Source organism: Equus asinus, chromosome 19 (genome assembly GCF_041296235.1).
Source record: "Equus asinus isolate D_3611 breed Donkey chromosome 19, EquAss-T2T_v2, whole genome shotgun sequence".
Taxonomy (NCBI): Eukaryota; Metazoa; Chordata; class Mammalia; order Perissodactyla; family Equidae; genus Equus; species Equus asinus.
In genome coordinates, this window is record NC_091808.1 from 1,747,473 (window position 1) to 1,768,266 (window position 20,794).

The 20,794-nt window shown below is 51.1% G+C and overlaps 1 protein-coding gene across 34 annotated transcripts in view; it reads left to right on the forward strand.

The window, feature by feature from the left end:
• The first annotated feature begins 713 nt into the window (after positions 1-713).
• The window catches only part of KIF1A (kinesin family member 1A), a 101,529-nt gene continuing 81,448 nt past the window's right edge, over positions 714-20,794 (forward strand). For 32 of the 34 annotated variants that reach the window (XM_070489213.1, XM_044751386.2, XM_070489216.1 and 29 more), the window contains exon 1: positions 1,532-1,679. The gene's annotated coding sequence lies outside the window, so the exon portion shown is untranslated. Of the gene's footprint in view, positions 1,048-1,531; positions 1,680-2,259; positions 2,621-20,794 lie in introns of those variants that run through there. The other 2 variants (XM_070489215.1, XM_070489214.1) reach the window with 2 other exon arrangements.

Consider the following 20,794-nt stretch of genomic DNA (forward strand, 5'->3'; position numbering starts at 1 on the left):
AATAAACAAAATACAAAATAAAAGGAAGAAATAAGTACAGAAACAACAGACATAAGAATAAATATGCTAGTAATTTAAAAACTTCAATGAAATGGATTAATTCCTAGAAACATGTAAAATGCCAAATTTGGGTCCAGAAATAGAGAACTTGACCAGATCAATAAATATGATGGAAGTGCTAAAACCCCCCACCCACACCTTCCCCCACCCCCTACCTCGAGGCCCAGATAGTTTTATTGTTTCTACCAAAAGTCTGGAAGAAAAATAATTTCTCTTTTATGCAGGTGGTTCTAGGAAATATAAAAAGAGGAGGAGCTGTCTGGGGGGTTTTGGAGGGGCGAGGATGGGAGGGTGGTCTCCTTTGCAGAAGTGGATGGTACATGTCTGTGCCCTTGTTACTTTCGAGGCTCATGCCACACGGATGCTGCGAATCGAGGTGAAGAACCTTCTCCCTCCCTGGATTGTGTGAGGATTAAATGGTTAACAGTGTACAGCCCTTAGGGCAGCGCCTGGTACCTGCTGGGCGCTGAGGGAGGCTTAGCCACGGGGATGCTGAGGATGCTGATGGCAGGGGCTGGGTTGGAAAGGGATCCCGGCGCCCCGTCTTCGTGGTGGCATGACGTCACCGCACCCACCGCAGTTCCGGTGGGTGAGCTGGCCAGAGGCTTTGTCAAAGTAGCCCAGCCCTTGGGCGGCGGATGGGGGTTGGTGGCACGCACAGAGATGCCAGTCAGCCCTTGGTGGCCCGGACAGCAGCTGGGGGGAGGAGGGGATTGACGAAGGCTGGAGTTTGCCAGTGTGGACCGAGAGCAGAGTGTGGCTTGGTCCAGGGAAGTTAAGCTGGTGAGACAGGGTGTGAGGACAGTGGGGGATGATGGTGTGGAGAAGTGGGGTCTCCACCCGAGGCATGATGGGAGGAGAGGCGGCAGGTCGGCTGGCCAGCCAGTTGCATCATCCCTGCCAGGAGCTTGCCATGCTCTGGTCTCCCTCTAGTGCTCCGGCCAAGACGCCAGACACGATTTGAAAACTCACCTGTTACACCTCCAGGTCAGCATCCCCACCCGGCCCCCGACAGCCCCTCCCAGGTGCGAGGAGCCCACCCGACCTTTGTTCATCCGCGACCACGCGTTTGTGCTGTTGGCCTCGCAGGTGGGGGCCGGAGATTTCATGATTTCACTTGAAAGGGGTCGGAGTTGGGGAGAGCCCGGCGTAGGGTCATCTGGCAAGTTCGGGTCTGTGAGGGCCTCGGGGCTGGGCGCCGTGGGATCCCTCGCCCCTGCGGGGTCGCCCAGGTGCGCGGGGGCTTCGCAGGGGGAGGGGGCGCCGCGTCTGAGCCCGGGTGTCGGTCCCCCACCTCTCCATCTAGTGCACCGTGTGTCAGCGGTGATGTCACAGCCCGGCCCCTGCCCCCTCCGGCCCCAGCCCCATCCCCCGGCGGCCGCGACGCCCGTCCCTCTCCCCGCGCGACAAACCAGCTGGCGGCTGCGGCTCGGGCGCCGCGCGCAGCCAACCAGCGCGGCGGGAGGGGCGCGGGGCGGGCCGGGCCGGGGGCGCGCAGCCCGTCACGCGGTGCCGCGGTCACAGCGCAGGGAGCAGCCGGGAGCGGCAGCAGCTCCGCGCTCGGGGACCCGCGCCCATGCCCGTGCACATGCCGGGCCGCCGCCAGTGACGCCGGCGAGGTAAGGCCGCCGCCCGCTGGGCCTCCCGTGCCGCGCCCAGCGTTCCGCACCTGCTGCCCCGCATCGCGCATCTGCATCGATGCGCCCCGGGGCGGAGAGCTCACGCCCGGCGCCGGCGTCCTTGTGGCGGCCGGAGGCGCTGGCGCTGCGCTGCCCCTTCCCTTCCCCCGACTCTCCCCCTTCCCCGCGGAGAACAATAGGGCAAATTCACGGGGTTCTGCCCTTCATTCGCAGCCAGGCAGGGCCTTCTGGATAGGCCCCTTCGCTGCAGCCCCTACTGCGGCGGGACTCTCCGCTGGGATGGGCGGCGGTCGCTACCGGGAGGGCGCGCGCCGTGGGCGGCATCTCCAGACATCTTCCCTCCCTCCCCCGCTATACCGGTCTCCTGGAAGGGAGCCACGGAGCGGGGACGCGACCCGGGCTGCGCCTGGACCGGCGGGGGAGGGGATGGATGGAGAGAAGGGCAGAGGACGCGGATGGGGGAAGCAAGGAGGGGGAGCGACTGCAGCGGTGGGCCCGAGGGGAGGGCGCCCAGGGCGGCGGGGCGCAGGCAGCTGCCCTGGTCCCCGGGGTGGGGGGAGGGCAGATGCTGGAGCCGAGAGCAAAACAGGAGGGCGGGCGGGGCGGATGGGGGCTGCGGCAGGAAGGCCTGGCCGCCTGCTTCGTGCGCACCTCGGGGGCTGCTCATCACCCTCCCCACCCCAGCCGCGTCCTCTTCTCAAGAGACCCCAGCTCCCTTCCAGAAAGACCCGACGCTTGGGAGGGGCTGCCAGCGGACCAGGCCTGCGTCTACGCAGCCAGCGCCCCAGTAACAGGTGTGGCCTGGCGGCAGGCGGGGAGGGGGCTGCGGGGCCGCGACGTCTGGACTGGCGGCGCTCCCCAGGCGACCGGGCTCGGATGACAGGGAGGAACACTGCCGCGAAGACCCTCGCACTCCCCCTGTAAGCTTCTTCTCGCCCTAACTCCTCCCCAAACCAAGGGCGCAGCCCTCGCGCTCGGGAAGGGGCCGGAGCAGCATCCGGGCGGGGAGGGAGGGTCTGCAGTCGGCTGTGCGCTGGGTGGGCGGGGGGACAGCGGCCGCAGGGGAGGGAGGGGGAGGGGAAGGAGGGAATGCCAAGTCATGGGGCCTGCTGGGCGCGGGCGCGACGTCGCCCCGGCGCGGACCCGATGCGCGCCCACGTTCCCCGGAATAGGGACTCTCCCCCAGAGACCAGCGGACCCCTCCCGCAGCGGCCGCCCCCTCCAGGGGATGCTCGCATTGCTGGGATTAACGGCCATTTAGGGCGAGCGGATTGGATCTTGGGGTTGCAGAGAGTAGGAGGTGGGGAGAGGCCCTGCCGCTCAGGGCTGGCCACAACCTAACGCTGGGGACTCAGCGACACAGAGCGCCCGCTGCTGCAGAACGGTCACACCCCATCCACCTCTCTGCCCTGCTCTTGACGTGGCCAAGGAGGCTCTTCAGGGGCAACATGCCCATCCCAGTCGGTCTGAGGAGGCAGCTGCGGGTTTGAAGGGAAGCTCCGGGGTCCAGAGTGGGGGGTTGGGGCTGCACCTGCGGCGGCCATTTTGCAGGTGTGGTTGGCCACCTGCCTTAGCTGGGGCTGTGGGATGGGGGTAGTCGAGTGTGGAGCAGGTGTGGCAGCTGCAGAGGGGTCAGTGTCTCTGGAGTAGGGTGAAGGAGGCTGCCAGGGTCAGGTTTCAGCTCTGCACTTGGTTGGGGTCAAGATCCAGGGACCCTCTGGGGCTGATGGTCACAGGGAGGCCACTGGCTGAGAGACTCAGGGTGGAGGGGCAGTCAGCCTCCACCTGGCGTTGAAGTCTGGGGAGGGTACTGGTCCAAGGTGGGGACCAGACGAACAGCTCCATCCCATGCTGTGCCTGGATCTGAAGACGAGCAGGTTGTGTCTGTGGGGTGTGATCCACAGGGCAGAAGAGGCTGGGACCAGGTGTGGAGTCAGGGCCCCCCAACTCCAGGGCTCCCATGCGGGAGCCATGTGAGGAGGGTCTGCTGGATGCCTGTTGTTGGTCCCCAACACTGGGTGCTTATTCCTACTGGGTGCCCCCTTTCCCACAAGCCTGCTGGAGTGCCCCATAGACTGCCCTTCCTGGGCCTCTGCTGGGCCAGCCACAGGCGGGTGGAGACGAGGATCTGCCCAAGCCCAGAGCTGGTGTGTAGCTGAGCTGGGGTCCACACCCAGATCCACTGGGCAGAGGGGGCCCAGCCACCCAGCCTTGTCCCCTTCAGTCCTCCCTGGTGTCACCGCTGCTGACCCAGGGCTGACCCTGTCCTTTGGAAGCAGAGCAGGGAGTCCTCTGGTGGGCTCTGTGGAGGGTGGGATGGGAGTGGGAGGGACAGACACAGTGGGAGATGGAGGTGGGGGTAGCACAGCCTCAGGGGAAGGCTTCTAGAAGGGTCGGGGGAGACTTTGTAGGCCCACTCAGCTTGCACAGGTCAGCCAAGGTAGGTGAGCTGGGTGTGGGAGTGTGGGGGAGTGTTCTGGTGGGGTCCTGGTACCACAGGATTGGGGGCTGTGGAGGGGCTACCAGCATTTGGAACCACGCCCTGGCCTTTAGGATTGAATGACCAGGGCACATGCTCAGGCCTGCCAAGCCTTTCAGCCTGAGACCCTGTACTTCTGAGAGCTGGGAGGGGCCTGAGCTGCCACCCTTGGGGTGGAGAGTGGCTGGCCAGGGGTCACTCAGCAGCTAGTGACCCCCAGGATGACCCTAGGCCTTCTGCCCAGTCCCTGGTGTCCCCTAGATCACTGCCCCATTTAGTGTTCTTAAGCCCAAAGGACCAGGCTCACCTCCTCTCCCCGACCCAGGTGGCCGCAGAGGACCCTGTGTGCCACCTCCAACTGTCTCCCTCCCCCCATTGGTACCCAGGAGCATCTCTGAGAATTCTGTTGGGTTGGACCATACCCTGCCCCAAAGCTCTGGGCTTGTTTGGGGTGCCCAGGGGCACTGCCAGGCTGAGGGACCTGCTCAGTACCCTGTCCTGTCCCATTCGCTGAGGGGCCTCTGTCCATGTGGTGCTGCCCTCACAGGCAGGGCCCAGGGCAGGGGCAGGGGGCGGGATCATGGGCATGTGCTCGGCCTCCCCACCTGACCTAGCAGGTTTGCTGTGTAACTCCTGAGCACCACCAGGATCCTGGCTGCAGCCTGAGGACGCTGGCTGACCCCCAGCCCCCCCCAACACACAGTGCCCCCAATCCAGTGCCTCGGGGACCCAATGAAGGGGTTATTGTACTGGGGGCATTGGAAGGGTGGAGGGCACAGTCAAGGTCAGCAGTCAGCTGAAGCTGAGCCTCCTGGCCCCTCTGGCTTCCTCCCCAGCCCCTCCTGCTGGCCTGGGTCCTCCCCATCCCAGCTCCCTCCCTAGCTTCCCCTGGCTTGCCGGAAGCCACGCCCCCCATAAGTGCCACCCTGAGTGGCTGGACTCCCTCTGCCTCTTCTAAAGCCTGGTCAGCCTGGATTTACTCTCCTAATCCTGGCCTTGCGTCTGCGCGCTGGCCAAGCTCTGCTCCCGCCCCTCCCTCCCCATGGAAACCTCTGCGGTGCCGAAGAGCCCGGGGCCCACCCTCGGCTCTGGTGCCAGGGCCAGCTGGGGTCCCCGGGAGGGCAAGTCAGGACCCGGCCCAGGCCTCCTGCTCTTACCCCTCACCCTTCCCCACGTGGCCATCCCTGGTACACACACTCACACTCACACACTCTGACACAGTCTCACCCGCAGACACTCACATACTCTGACACAGTCTCACACACACACCATATACTCTGACACAGTCTCATACACACACTCACATACTCTGACACAGTCTCACACACACACCATATACTCTGACACAGTCTCACACACACACCATATACTCTGACACAGTCTCACACACACACCATATACTCTGACACAGTCTCACACACACACCATATACTCTGACACAGTCTCACACACACACCATATACTCTGACACAGTCTCACACACACACACCATATACTCTGACACAGTCTCACACACACACCATATACTCTGACACAGTCTCACACACACACCATATACTCTGACACAGTCTCACACACACACCATATACTCTGACACAGTCTCACACACACACCATATACTCTGACACAGTCTCACACACACACTCACATACTCTGACACAGTCTCACACACACACCATATACTCTGACACAGTCTCACACACACACTCACATGCTCTTACACAGTCACACTCACTTACTCTTACACAGTCTCTCTCACACACACACATCCCCTTTCGCACACTCACACCCCCACATTCACACACAGAGTCTCTGCGGTCCTCACTCATCCTTGTCCGTGTCCGGTCCTCCTTCTCCCTGGAGCACTCTGCTGCACCTCCATGTGAGGATCCTAGCCCCCCTCAAATGCTGCCACCACCCTGAAGCCTGCTGTAAGCACCCCCAAGGTGTCACGCCACCCCCACTGTAGGTTGGGGTCAGAGAGGAGGAGAGCGAACATTTGTTGGGAGCAGACTGCATTGTACACTTCACGTGCACCCCTCATCTGGTGCTCTGGAGACCCTGAGGAGGCAGGCGGTGTTGTGCCCATTTTTCTGAGGCTCCTGAGAAGGCGTATAGGACTGGGATTCTGTCCCCCCTTCCTGGCTCCAGAGCCCCTGCTCTTGTACGCTTTCTGCCCAGCTCTCCACCCCTCCCATCTACCTCGCCTCAACCCCCTCACCTCTTCTACCCCATGTGCGCCCCAGCCACTGCAGTGCCTCACACACGTGGGCTCTCACACATGTGGGCTCTCACACATGGAGGGCTCTCACACACAGAGGGCTCTCACACACATGGGCTCTCACACACAAAGGGCTCTCACACACATGGGCTCTCACACACGGAGGGCTCTCACACACATGGGCTCTCACACACAGAGGGCTCTCACACACATGGGCTCTCACACACAGAGGGCTCTCACACACATGGGCTCTCACACACAGAGGCTCTCACACATGGAGGGCTCTCACACACATGGGCTCTCACACATGGAGGGCTCTCACACACATGGGCTCTCACACATGGAGGGCTCTCACACACGGAGGGCTCTAACACACAGTGGGCTCTCACACACAGTGGACTCACATGCAGAGGGCTCTCACGCACAGTGGGCTCACTCACAGAGGGCTCTCATACAGAGGGCTCACACACAGAGGGTACTCACAGAGTGGGCCCACACACAGAGGGCTCTCACACATGTGGGCTCTTACACACAGAGGGCTCTCACACACACATGGGCTCTCACACATGGAGGGCTCTCACACACGGAGGGCTCTAACACACAGTGGGCTCTCACACACAGTGGACTCACATGCAGAGGGCTCTCACGCACAGTGGGCTCACTCACAGAGGGCTCTCATACAGAGGGCTCACACACAGAGGGTACTCACAGAGTGGGCCCACACACAGAGGGCTCTCACACATGTGGGCTCTTACACACAGAGGGCTCTCACACACACATGGGCTCTCACACACAGGGCTCTCGCACACAGTGGGCTCTCACACACAGAGAGCTGTCACACAGTGGGCTCACACACACAGTAGGCACACACACACAGAGGGCTCTCACATACATGGACTCACACACAGAGGTCTCTCAAACACAGTGGGCTCCCACACATATGGGCTCTCACACACAGAGGGCTCTCACACACGTGGGCTCTCACACACAGAAGGCCCTCATACATGTGGGCTCTCACACACAGAGTGCTGTCATACACAGTGGGCTCACACACAGAGGGCTCTCACACATGTAGACTCACACACAGAGGGCTCTCACACACAGAGGGCTCTCACACATGTAGGCTCACACACAGAGGGCTCTCACACATGTGGGCTCACACACGTGGGCTCTCACACACAGAGGACTCTCACACACAGAGGGCTCACACATGTAGGCTCACACACAGAGGACTCTCACACATGTGGGCTCACACATGTGGGCTCACACACGTGGGCTCTCACACACAGAGGACTCTCACACACAGAGGGCTCTCAGTAAATGCTGTTTCGGGGTTGAGCCAGTAGCTTTAGCCCAAGTAGCTGTTTCCTGTGGGCTGGGGCGAGCGGCTGCCATCCTGTCTGAGGTGGGCATTGTCCTTCTCTTCTGTCTCCCCTATTCGGGCTTGCTGGTTCCTGAGGCAGGTGCCCCCTTCATCTGGGCCACTGAAATGCAGCTCTAGGGGCAGGGGCAGGGATGGCCCTGCTGGCTCCTGCAACCCGGGCTCCTTGCAGACCCCCTTTCCCTTGAGCCTGGCCTCTGGCTTGCCCTCAGGGGGAGGCCAGTGGTGTCCAGGAGTGCCCTAGAGGGATGTCAGGAGTCCTCCCCGCCGTCCCCGGGTCTCACCCTTGCCAGTTGCACTCAGGGGGGCCTCACTTTCCTTCTCCACCTGCCATCAGCTCAAGCCAGGATGGTGAGGGTCAGGGCTGCACCGTCAGCGCCCAAGGCCATGGGTCACTGGGACCAGTCTGCCAAGGAGCCGTTGTGGGGCTGGGGCAGGGGTGTTACTCAGTTGCTTGGTGTCATCTGGTCCTCACTCTCCACCTCCTTCTGGGGCCAGGACCACACCATGGCTGCTGGTCCCTGGTGCCCAGGAGGGTGGCAGCTCCAGGATAAGCAGTGATGCGAAGGCCAGACGCAGACCAGAGGGGAAAGTTTAGGGCACCCTCTCCTTGGTGATAGCTTCACTCGTGGGCAGGACTTTCTGGATTGGTGTCCGATTTCCTCTGGAGCTTAGCCGCCTTTTGCTTATGTTGAATGCGTTTATTTTGTCCCCACCTTTCCCTGGCTCTCAATCAAGCTCTCACTTCTGCAGAGTCCCCTCTTTCCTTGCACCCCCGCCCCTGGGAGCCACCTCCCTCTTCTCTGTAACCTGCCACCTTCCTGCCCTCCTGCTGCTTGCCACATCCCCTGGGTGCCACTCTCTGTTTCTTGGTCCCTGGAGTTGCTGCTTTCTTGGTTTCCTGACTTGTTTTGCTGGGGCACGCCCTTGTGTGCCTTCCTAAAAAGGATGATGAACCCGTGGCTGTGTGAGAGCATCCTTACTCTGTCCTCACACTGGGTAGATGGTTTGGCAGCACTTCCTGTTGGTAAATCGTTTCCCTCAGAACACTGAAGGCTTGTCATCATCGCCATCTGCACGAGAAATCTTTGTCACAACTCGTCTTTCCTCTCTGGTATCTTTCAGGATCCTTTCTCCCTCTGTGGGCTTCTGACCTTTTTGGTGGATGGGTTAGGTGTGCATTTAGACTTTTATTGCTGCTCAGTGGGCCCCTTCACCTGAAGACAGGCTCTCTTCTTTCATGTGTTCATATGTTCCTCCACTTTCGTTTTTTCTGTTTTCTTCCTTGAATTTGTGTGTTGGTCTTCTGTGCTCTTGTCTTTTCTTTCATATTCTATCTCCTTGTTTATGTTCTATTTTCTGGATAATTTCTAGACTTCATTTTCGAGTTCTTTTTTTGGAATTTGGTATGTCAGCATTTACATTTTCCATCTCAAAGAGCTCAATCCTCCTTGTCTCTAACTGTTCCCATTTCATAGCATCCTGTTCTTGTTTTGAAAATATAGTATCTTCCAGAAACACTGAGTATGTTAATAGAGGTTTTTGTTCATTTGCTCATTTTTGCTTCTGTTCCATGGTTTCTCCCTCTTTCCCACAGGGCTTGTTTTCTGCTGGTTTATTCCTGTCCTTCACTTGAAGCTGTTTCCTCTCCTTGCACACGTGGAAGGCCTTGTGGGTCGGTTCATGTTAGGGAAGTCCATTGGGTAGTAGAGGTCTGGAGCTGGTTTCCCGCCATCAGAGTGGGATTCCTGCTGGAGCTCAGTGTGGGAAGTAGGGGCTTCCATTGGCAGGCTTTGCTTTAGGCAAAGGGATGGGAGCTGGCTACCAAGCTGTTCTCCCAATACCGCATGCGGGGTGCCAGCAGGCACATGGAAGACTTTGCTCTTGCTGGATGCTGTCTTCCATTTGTGTGGAGAACAGCCTTCGGCTGTCTGCCTGGGGGTGTGGCAGCCAGTGGCTGCCCTCTGTGAGCCGCCGGGTGGGGAGACGGGCTGTTCCGCAGACAGGCTGCACCCAAGGCCCACTTTCAGCCTCACTTCCCGCTTCTGCCCTCCACTGGCTCCTCTGAACCCTCAAGCCCAGAGCCCCCAGAGGCTCCCGCTGTTGTGCCAGCCCCTCTGGGCCGTTTCAGGCCCCCTCTCTACCCTCCAGAAAGGTTGTGAGGGGCTGAGGTCATGGGTGACGCCTCTCCACGCCCTTCACTGTTGGGGGTGATTCAGTAGCCTGCTCTGCCCTTTATTTCATGGGATCCTGAGAGTGACCAGCAGGGCTGACAGCCATCTGGCCTGATGGACGCTCCCCATCCTTCTGAGGTGCCGAGGGGCGTGGCCTGGCAAGGACTCTGATGTACATCTGCTGTAATCCTAAAAAAACCCGGTTTTGTTTTTTTCTCAAACCCTTCAAGAAAAATAGGTGTGTCAGGAAGAGGCAGCACGTTCATGCTCTGTTGTTGGATGTGCCGCTGGTCTGGGGGCGCAGACAGACGCCCCAGGCGAGAGCTGCCAGGGAGGCCTCGGCGGGATTCTCTGCAGGGCGTCCACCTGCCCTGGCAGCAGGGCACCTGAGCTCGTCTGCTTCTGCTCCTCGCAGCTGTCCGCGTGGTGCCTGGTGCGGATGGTGAAGTGAGCCAGGCTTGGTCTAAGGCTGTCTGGGCCCATCTGCTTCATCAGCTCATGGCACCATCGGGATTTGGCTTTTCCTTGTGCTTCCTGCCCATGCCCCTCTCCCCACATTGATGCGGAAATCTGAAATGCTCTGAGAGCCCAAGGAACAGACGTGGGTTCCTTGAGGGGCTGGCCCCATCCTCTGGGTCTGCAGTGACCTGTCCGCGGTGCGTCCTCAGTATGTTTTTACCGAGTGATGGGTTCAACTTCCCCCTTCCCAGGGCTCTTGGCTCTGGGTCTCCCTCTCCTGTCGTCAGCCATCACTGTTGGTCACTTCCTCCCGCATGTGCATGGCCACTGTCACCTGGCCCTCAGGTCCTCCTCTCCTCCCTGCTGACCGTCTTCTCTGCTCCTCTACTCGTGGATGCAGCCTGGGTCTTGTCACCCTCAGGCGCTGACAACACACCTCTGCACACCTCCGAAGTCCCCGAGGCAGACACCTCGCCCCCCACCTCACTGGCACAGGAACTGGCTTAAACAGCTCCTCAGGCTCTTCTTGGGCTCAAGGCTGCTCATCCCTGCACCTCTGTCTTTCTCCTTGCCTCGCCCCGAGCCAGTGACGGCTGCAGCATGAGTCCTTGCCTGTGCCCTCGCCCTTGCCGGCAGGGCGAGGCCATCTACAGCTTCCACAGCCACGTGATTCTCCACCTGCAAAGGGACCATTTCATCCTCTTCTCAAACTTCCGCCCTTCCTGCCCTGGTGCTGTTGAGGGGGAGCTGGCCCTTCCTACCGCCCTCCAGCATGTGGTGTGTCCAACCCAGTGACGCCCAGCCCCCCACCTGCAGACCCCCCCCATCTGCAGCCCTGCCCTCTGCCACAGGAAACACTGAGGGGCTCTGCTCCTTTCCCAGGTCAGCCTGATTTCTTGCTCCCTTCCAGGCAAGACTTCTTGAAAGAAGTGAAATCTTTAAAGAATGTTATGATGCGATAGGGCGCACAGAAAGAATACAGAATGTTTCAACAGGCAGCCATATACCCACCATTGGCTTTAGAAATAAAGCATTTCCAACATGCTCCCCCGCCCCCAGCACTCAGAGCGCTCACCATTCTTGCACCCTCTCCCCTAATCCTCACAGAGGGAGGAGGGCCTGTCAGCACCCCACCTTGAATGTTCTGTCCACGTTGCTGACTTTGCAGAGGTCCACGTCGAGGCCTCACCGCCTTCAGTCCGTTAGACCCTGAGCTGGAGGTTCATCGCTGCCCTGACTTTGGTCCTCAGCGTTCTCAGAGTTCCATTATGTATCCCTAGGCTCGAGGTAGAGTTGCTTGCGAGTCTGAGACTTTATATGGGCTGTATCCCACCATGTGCATTCGTCTGCATCTAGCTGTGCCGTCTGAATGAGGTTTGTGAGAGTCCTCACAAGGATATGCATGGCTCCACTTCATTCACTTTCACGTCTGGACAGCCATTGTGTGACTTGACCGCAGTTGTTTATCCACTCTCCAGTCGGTGGGCATTTAGACTGTCTCCACTTCCTCTCCCTCTCTCCTTCTTTTCTGCTGCAGAGACTTCAGCGTTCTGGCGCGTTTCCTCTGTGATCGTGTACAACATCTCTAGTTGCACAGCTGCTGGTCACGAGGTCTGCAACTTTATAGATATTGACGTCTTGTTTTCAGAATGGTTGTGCCAGTGAACTTCTCCCAGGTGTTCCGTAAGCTCCCGTCGCTCTGTCCTCATGGTGTTGAGTACTGTCAGACTTTTCAGTGTTGTGATCTGATGCGTTTGGTTGTAAGCTGCACTTTCTTAATTACTACTGTGGTTGAGTATCGTGTTGGGTAAATTGCCTGTTCGCATCTTTTTGCCCAGTTCTTTTGTGTCTTTTCTCTTTGATTTTCATCTGTTCTTTATATGTTCTGTACACGAATCTTTGGTAAGCTATATGTGCTGCAAACATCTCCAGATGAGTGGGCTTCTCTTCACCCATTTAATGGTAAATTGATGCCCGGACTTTTCTTTTTGATGTCTTCTGTGGGTTAAGAAGTCTTTCTTGAAGGATAACATGGAGATATCACCCTTCATTTTCTTCCAAAAATTTATTGTTCATATTTAGGTCTTCAGTCTACATGGAATTTGTTTTGGCCTAAAAAAGGGATCTAATTTTGAGTCTTTCCATATGGATAGCCAGTTGTCTTTGTCTGGGCTGCTATAACAGAATACCACAGACTAGATGGCTTATAAACAAGAGAAATTCATTTCTCATAGTTCTGAGGCTGTAAGACCGAGATCAGGGTGCCAGCGTGGCCAGCTTCTGGTGGTATCTCTCTTCTGGCTTCCAGATAGCCGACTCCTGCTATATCCTCATGTGGCCGAGAGCAGAGAGAGGTAGCAAGCTCTCTTGGGACTTTTATAAGGGCACTCATCCCATTCATGAGGCTCCATGCTCATGACCTCATCTAACCCTAATCACCACCCAAAGGCTCCGCCGCCTCATACCATCACATTGACAGGTAGGGTTTTGACATAGCAATTTGGGGAAGACACACACATTCAGCCCGTAATACCAGTTTTCTCAGTCCTTCCTCTTCTCATTGACCTGTAAAGCCACCTTTGTCAGATATCAGAAGGGCTCTGTCTGTGTAGATCTGTTTCTGGGGTCCCTTCTGTTACACTGGTGGTGACTTACCTTGTCCCAACCACCGTGTCTTAAATTACTACGGCTTTGATATCTTTGAGTCTGGATATGAGTAGGGCGTGTTGCCTTCTACCCTCTTATGTTTCTTCAGACTTGTTATTGGTATTCACAGCATCTTACTCTTCCATATACATTTTTAGAATCAATTTGTCATTTTGCAAAAACCTGGTTGGGATTTCATTTGAAATTACATTGAATTTTTGGATTCATTTGGATGAAAATAAACATTTTTAAGATGTTGAAATTTCTTTTCCATGAATGGCTTATCATTCTTCATTTATTTAGATATTGTATGATGGTTTTTGTAAAGTTTAAATATTTTCTTGATAAATCTTTTGTGACGTTTCTTCCTATAAAGATACTTTATACTTTTGGTTATTTTTAAAATGGTACCTTAATTTTTTTAACTCTTTGTTTCTATTTTCATATTTTTAACTCTTTGTCTCTAGTGTATTCCAACATGGTTGACTTCTAGCAACTTTGCTGAACCTTCCCACTAATTCAAATAATTTATCCATGGCTCCTCTTGATTTCTGTGTAGATAAACAAATGGCCTGCAAATAATGACAGTTTGTTTTTTTCCTTTCCAACCCATTTCACTGTTATTTCTTTTTCCTGACTTATCACTCTTGCCAGAACCTCTGCCACAATGTTCCACAGAAGTGGTGATAGCTGACATCCTGAACTTCTTCCTGAATTTAGAGGAAATGTTCCTAAGGTTACCCCTTTAAGTCTGATGCTTGGGTAGGCTGCTAGTAGAGCCCTTTTATGAGATTAAAGAAGTTTTCTTTTGTTCTCATATTGCTAAGAGTTTTATCATAAATGGGTTTTGAAGATTATTGGATGCTTCTTCAGTGTCTATTGAGTACCTCATTTAGCTTTTTCTCCTTTAATCTGGTATGTGGTGGATTACATTCATAGGTATCCTAATGTTCAGCCATACAATTATATTACTGCACTGATATTCCTGGAATAAGCCTACTGCATTATCCTTTTTATTTGCTGCTGGACTTTCTTGCTAATGTTTTGAACTTTTGTATCTATGTTCATCAGTAAAATTGGTCTATAATCTTCATTTCCCAAATTTTCTTTGTCTAATTTGGTGCCAAGGTCATATTAGCCTCAATGAATGAGTTGGGAGCACAATCTGTCTCCTTCTCTTTTTCCTGATCTCTTAAAGAGTTTGTATATGATTGGAATTATCTGTTTTTTTTTGATGTTTGGTAGAACTCACTTATAAAATGTGTCTGAGTCTGCTGCCTTTTTTTGGTGGGTAGATTTTTAAACTAGTGAATCAATTTCTTTAGTGGTTGTAGGAAAATTCGGGTTCCTTCTGACTAATCTTTCTCCTGATTATAAGTCATCTTTCCCTCCTTCTTGGCATGTGTAGTAATTTTTTGGTTGGATTCCAGACATTTCTACATTGTGGAGAATCTGAATTATGCTTTCCTCCTATAAAGCATGTTGGGCTTTGTTTTTGCAGGCAGTTAAATTACTTGACTAATGTGATCCTTCGAGGTCTGACTTTAAGTGTGTTATAGTTGCTCTGGAGTAGATGGTACTCCAGGCATAGTTAAGCCCACTGCTAAACTGTGATTTCTTTGGGGTCTCAACTCAATGTCTGGGGTTGGGGGATCAAGAGAACTCTCTCTCCTGGCTGGTAGGAGCACAGATGTCTTCTTTCCTGTGTGAGCTTTGGGAATTATTCCGTCTTCTTTGCCTAGACTACATAGCCGTGGACTGGTAATGTACAGAGACTCAAGGGTAGCCCTGTGCAAATTTCTGCAGCTCTGTTATGAGCAGCTCTTCCCTTTCCAGAACTCTGACCCGCAACTTCCAGCTGCGCCAACCTTCCCAAACTCTGACCTCCATCTCCTCAATTCATTGAAGTTGCTGAGCTGTTTGGGTGTTACTTCTCAATGCCTGAGGTCTGTCAGTTGCCTCCAGGCAGATTTGGAGTGATTGCAGGACTCACCTCCTGTGCTTCCCTTCTCTCAGTTATTGCACTCCGGCGCTGCCTGTTGTACAGTCTGAAAACAGTTATTTTCATATATTTTGTCCCATTTGCTAGTTGTTGTTTGCAGTGGGAGGTTAGGGGTGGTCCTTGTAACTCCATCATGGCTGAATGTGGAGGTGCCTTAAATTTTGCTAGTAGTATTTTCATTATCATTTACTACTATTTTTATTTATATGTCCATCATGATTTCTTCATTTGTGTATTAGTTATTTAGAAGTCTATTGTTTAGATTACTAAACGTATGGATTTTTAACTATCTTTTATTGGTTTTTAATTTAATTGTGTTCAAATTACATGGTCTATTTGATACAGTCTTTGAAATTTATTAGGAGTTGCTTTATAGCATACTAAATGGTAAAATATTGTAAATGTTTCATATGTGTTTCTCTAATTTTTGAGAACAAGAGAGCACATATGTTCCTTAGTTGATGGTTATTATGTTGTTCAAATCTTCTACTTCCTTATCAATGATATGTCTGCTTGATCTGTCAATTAGTGAGAGGTGTGTTAAAATTCCTGCCATGAGAAATTAATGAATTCTTCCATGTTGCCTGACTCTTAACCTTGGTTTTATGTTTTCATCATTTTGTCTCTGGGATCATTCTGGGTAATTTTTCTGACGTATTTTCCAGTTCATTAATTCTCTGTTCAGCTCTGTTTAATTTGCTGATTAACATGTCTGCTAAGTTTTAAAATTTAAATGACAGTTTCATTTTTAAAAGTTCTGCATGGTTTTCCCCCCATATTTTACCATCCCTGCTTATTTCTGTAAATATTTTAACATACTTATCTTATAATCTCTATCTGACAATTCTGATTTCTGACATCTTCGAGGATCTAATTCTGGTTTTCTTTTCTCCCTTCCTCCCTTTTTTTCCTGACTCCCGCTCATGGTGAATTGGTTCTCTGATGTTTGGTAATATTTCATTGTGAGCTCACGTTTGACTGATCTTCATCTGTGGGAGGACTGGGGACCTGAGGGGAAGAAGTTATTTCCAAGGAGGATTTGTATTTGCTTTTGCAAGGTGCTTTGGGTGCAAACACCTGAGACCTACCCTGAGCAAGTTTCTTAAACTTTGGTTTCACCGATTATGCAGATATTGTAAATTTGAAACCAAAACCTGCATGAGGACAGATCTGTGACCTCAGATTCTCAGAAACACTGGCTTTTTTGCCACATGGAGCTGAGAGTCATTCAGACTAATTTCCCTGTGTCCCTTTGATGGCAGACGCTTTTCCCCAGCCTTCCATTTCCTGGGGTTGTAGCTTTGGAGGATCCCACTATTTGTGGTGATTTGGTTCCAACTCCGATTTGCCTGTGTTTGTGGCTATGCCTCCCATCCCTCACTCATCAGGTGAAACCCAGTTCTCTGTATTTCTGGTACCAGCAAGTGCCTGCAGCTTCCTCCTGGCTGGGCTTGACACTTTGATTTCAACTCCTCCTTCCTCAGAAATTCTCTTATTTTCTTCTGATGTTTGTTATTTGTCCCAAATTTCTAGGTGATTTCTTTTTTTTTTTTTATTGAGTTAATGATAGGTTACAATCTTGTATGATTTCAGTTGTACATTAATGTTTGTCATTCGTGTTGTAGGTGCACCACTTCACCCTTTGTGCTCACCCCCCACCCCACCTTTCCCCTGGTAGCCACTAATCTGTTCTCTTTGTCCACATTTTTGAATTCCTCGTATGAGTGGAGTCATACAGAGATTATCCTTCTCTAACTGGCTTATTTCGCTTAACATAATTCCTTCTAGGTGATTTCTAATGAGAAGATATGTTGTCCATCATATTGCCGGAAGTAGAAGTCTCTCATTCCTCATTTATTCCTATCGATTGAGAAATGTTGATTTTAATGAGCAGACTGATTCTTGTCTTCACGCACACCAGTGTTCATCAACAAAAATGAAGTCTTTTTGTTTGTTTATTTACTGAACCATTTGGTAATTACTTTAAAAATAAGTCTTTTTAGGTTAAATATGAACACAGTTTAGAAGAGTCAAATATGTCTACAAAACTTGTTTAGAAAGTTGGCAGTTTTTGTTTTCCGTCTCCAGGCTCTTTCAACTCTCTTACCTGTTTTCGTTGTTATTCCTGTTGCTGTTTAGCTCTATGTGGCTAAATAAGGTGCTTATTCTGCTAACTTTTTGCCTGTTTCAGAAGTTACATCACTAGAATCATCGTGGGTACCCTTTTGTGTTTGGTTTATCTTTTCTCAGTGTATGTTAGTGAGATTCATCCATTCATCTTCTCTTCCCCCTGAAATGTACTGAAATGACAGTAGAGGTAGAGGAAAGAAAGACCGAAACTCATCCCCAAGGATGAAAGAGCAGAAGAGAATGCACAGCAACCACATTTTGAAAAATGAAAAGCAGAACCATGTGGTAACTGACAGCAGATTGAAGAAAGCTGGATGCCAGGGAGGCAGAGGGGAAATTGGGAAGCTGTGGACATTCCCACGAGGCTCAAGAACTGGTCCCCTGAGTGGGACCCTGTCTCTGGGGGCAAAAGTCAAGATGACTTGTCCAAAGTCTACTTAAGGAGCAGTTAATTCCCAGGGCTTCAGCTCCTCCTCCATCTCTCTTTCCTTTTTCTAACCGTTGTCCTTCATTGATCTCATCCATTTCTGTGACTTAGCGTCAGTGCTCACAAGTGACCGATTCCTTTTTCCTGCCCTGACCCCTCTTCAAATGTACATATCCAACCAGCTCCTTGATGTCTCCACATATCTCTAGTTCCCCAAAGCTGCTGATGCTGAGGTGAGGGGTGAACAAGATGCCAGCCTGGCAGCCTGCTCTGGCAGAGCCTCAGCTGCTGGTTCACATCCGCTGGGTTCTTCTCAAGACAAACTTTCCAGTCCCAAAGTTCTCCTGGGCGAAACCACAGCTCCCTGAGGGACACTGGGGTTTGAATTGACCTGAGAATGATGTGAAGGACTGCCCCGCGACCCTCCCCCCCACACCCAACTTCTAAAGCTGTGCATTTCCTTGTGAGTCCTGCTTTAGCTGCATTCCACAGTTTTGATCTGTTGTATCTTCATTATTGTCCTGTTCAAAATATTGTCTAATATCCAATGTGATGTTTTTCTTTGACCCATGGGTTATTTAGAATTGTATTGCTTAATGTCCAAACAATTGAGGATTTTGTGCATTTTTTTTTGTATTGATGTACAGCTTAATTCAACTGTTACCAGAGAACATATGCCTTATGATTTTAATTTTAAATTGAAATTTTTTAGAGTTGCCTTATGACCAGCATATGGTTAATTTTAGTAAATGTTCTGTGTGCACTTTAAAAGAATGTGTATGATGTATATTTATCTTTCTCAGGAGCAGAAGGAACAAGCAAACCAAAAACTTTTATCCTTTTATTTTCAACCTTTCTGTGTCTTTTCATTTAAGGGCGTCTCTTGTCGGCAGAATGTAATTTTTAAAAAAGTCTGTCCTGACAATTGTAATATTTTCCTTGGAGCATTTTGTCCATGCTAATTGAGTTAGGCTTTTATCTACAGTCTTAAATCTTCAGTTTCCACTTAACCTATTTTTTGTTCTGTTTTTCCTCTTTTATTGCCTTCTATTGGGTTAATAAAAAATATTTAAAATTTTGTCTATTTTCCTTGCTGTTAACTTGTTAGTTATACATTCTTTCTCTGCTCTTTTAGTGATCACCCAGTAACTGAAAAGTATATCCTTGACAATCTAGTATAAATTATTACTTTTCCACTTACATGATAATGTTGAAACCTTTGACTGTTGTCTTTTGGCTTCCATCATTTCTGTTGAGAAGCCAGTTGTCAATCTCATTTTTGTTCCTTCAAAGTATATAACTTTTTTCCTGCCTGCTTTTAAGATTTTTCTCTTCATCTTTGGTCCTCAGCTGTCTTATTATGATGTCCCTTGGTGTAGTTTTCTTTGTATTTATCCTGCTTTGTGTTTGCAGAGCTTCTTGAATCTGTGGATTGATACACTTTAGCAGTTTTAGACAATTAATGGTCATTAACTTTTTAAGTATTGCTTCTCTCCCATTCTGTTTCTTCTCCTTTGATATTCCAATTATATGTATTTTACACCATTTCACTGGGTCCTATGCTTCTCTGAGTCTCATTTCTATATTTTCCATTCTTTTTTTCTCTGTTCTTTAACTTTCTATTGATCTGTCCTCCAGTTCATGAACACTGTCTTCAGCTGTGCCTCATCTCTTGGGTTCTTAATTTCAGCTATTGTGTTTTCAGTCCTAGAATTTCCTTTTGATTCTTTTTTATAGTTTCCAATCATCTTGCAAAATTCTCCATTTTTCTATTTATTTTTTCCATCCTCTTCTCTCTTTTTGTGAACGTATAAATCGTAGTTATTTTACGTCCTTGTTTGATAATTCCCAGATCTGGATCATGTGTAGGCATATTTCCTTTTTTCTCTTTGTGTTTTTCTTTGCTTTGTTAGCAATTTGTTTTGAATCATACAGTCCTGTCTCTTTTCATGCCTTGTAACTTTTGATTTAATGTCAGACATTGCCTACTGAAACACTGTAGAGGCTCCAGATGGTTCACCTTCTCTTTTCCAGGCAGATAGAGTGGAGGGTCATCCCTAATTCAGAGACTAAGCTCAGTCAGGGCAGAGGTGCAGTTTTGATAAGGCTTATCTTACCTATCGTTCTGCCTGCTTTTAGATTCTGCGCCTTCCAGGGCTTTCAGATCAGGCCCTTGTGTGATCACTGGGGCACCTCCTCCTGCTGGATCCTGAACTCTAACCCTCATCTCCTTAGCACCCGAGACTGTGGAAGACTCCTCTTTGATTTTCAAAGGCTTTCTGCCGGGGTTTTTAAACTTCGGCCCCTTGTACCTTCAGAGTTTGGCACGTGTCTGAGAGGGAGAACTGGCCACTTGTTTGGTTTAGTTTTCTACTTCTTCTTTCTTCTGGGATGCTGGCTTCTCAAGTTTGTTTCTCTTAACCAAAAGCTCTGCAGGTTTCTCCATCCCTCAGCAACGGCTGGCTTCCTGGGAAGACTCCAGATTTCCGGTCCCTTGCCCCATGACCAGAATGTAAATGCACTCAGGGAGAAAGTGCTGGGGAATAATGTCGTCTGCTGCCCTGGCAGTCCTCCCTCTCTGGAATCTTGGCCTGCTAGTCTGTGAGGCTTCAGTACCGCTTTGATTTCTTCAAACAGATTTTAAAGTTTTATCCAGCTCCTCTAGTTGTGCATGGTGGGAGGGAGCATTGCCCTGCTGCCAGCCACTGCACCACCTGGAAGCAGAAGTTCTCCTTTGCTTTTAATGCTTGGTGTTAATGCGTAGTCTCTGCCCCGAGGCCATAAACAGAGTCTCCTAAATGTTCTTGTAATGCTTTCAAAGATAAAGTTCTAACTCTCGTGTTCAGTAGGGGATAGCCAGTGGTCCCGGTACCACTCACCCACTTACCGGAAATGCTGCTTTGTCATATGTTGGATTTGTCCGTGTGTGTGTCTGTCCATCTGCCTACAGTCGTGCTTAGTCTATTTATTGATCTCTCTGTTCATGTGTCATTCTTAGACTTTGGCAATTATTATAGGTTTATAGTAAATGCGATAGCTGGTAGGGAATGTTCCCCCTCTTTGTTCTTATTTTGCAAAACTCTCTTTCAAACTCTTGCCAAATGCCATGGAAAGTCCTGTTGGAATATTTTGCTTATTGAAATTGCACTGAATTAATATAGCTAAATTTGAGGAG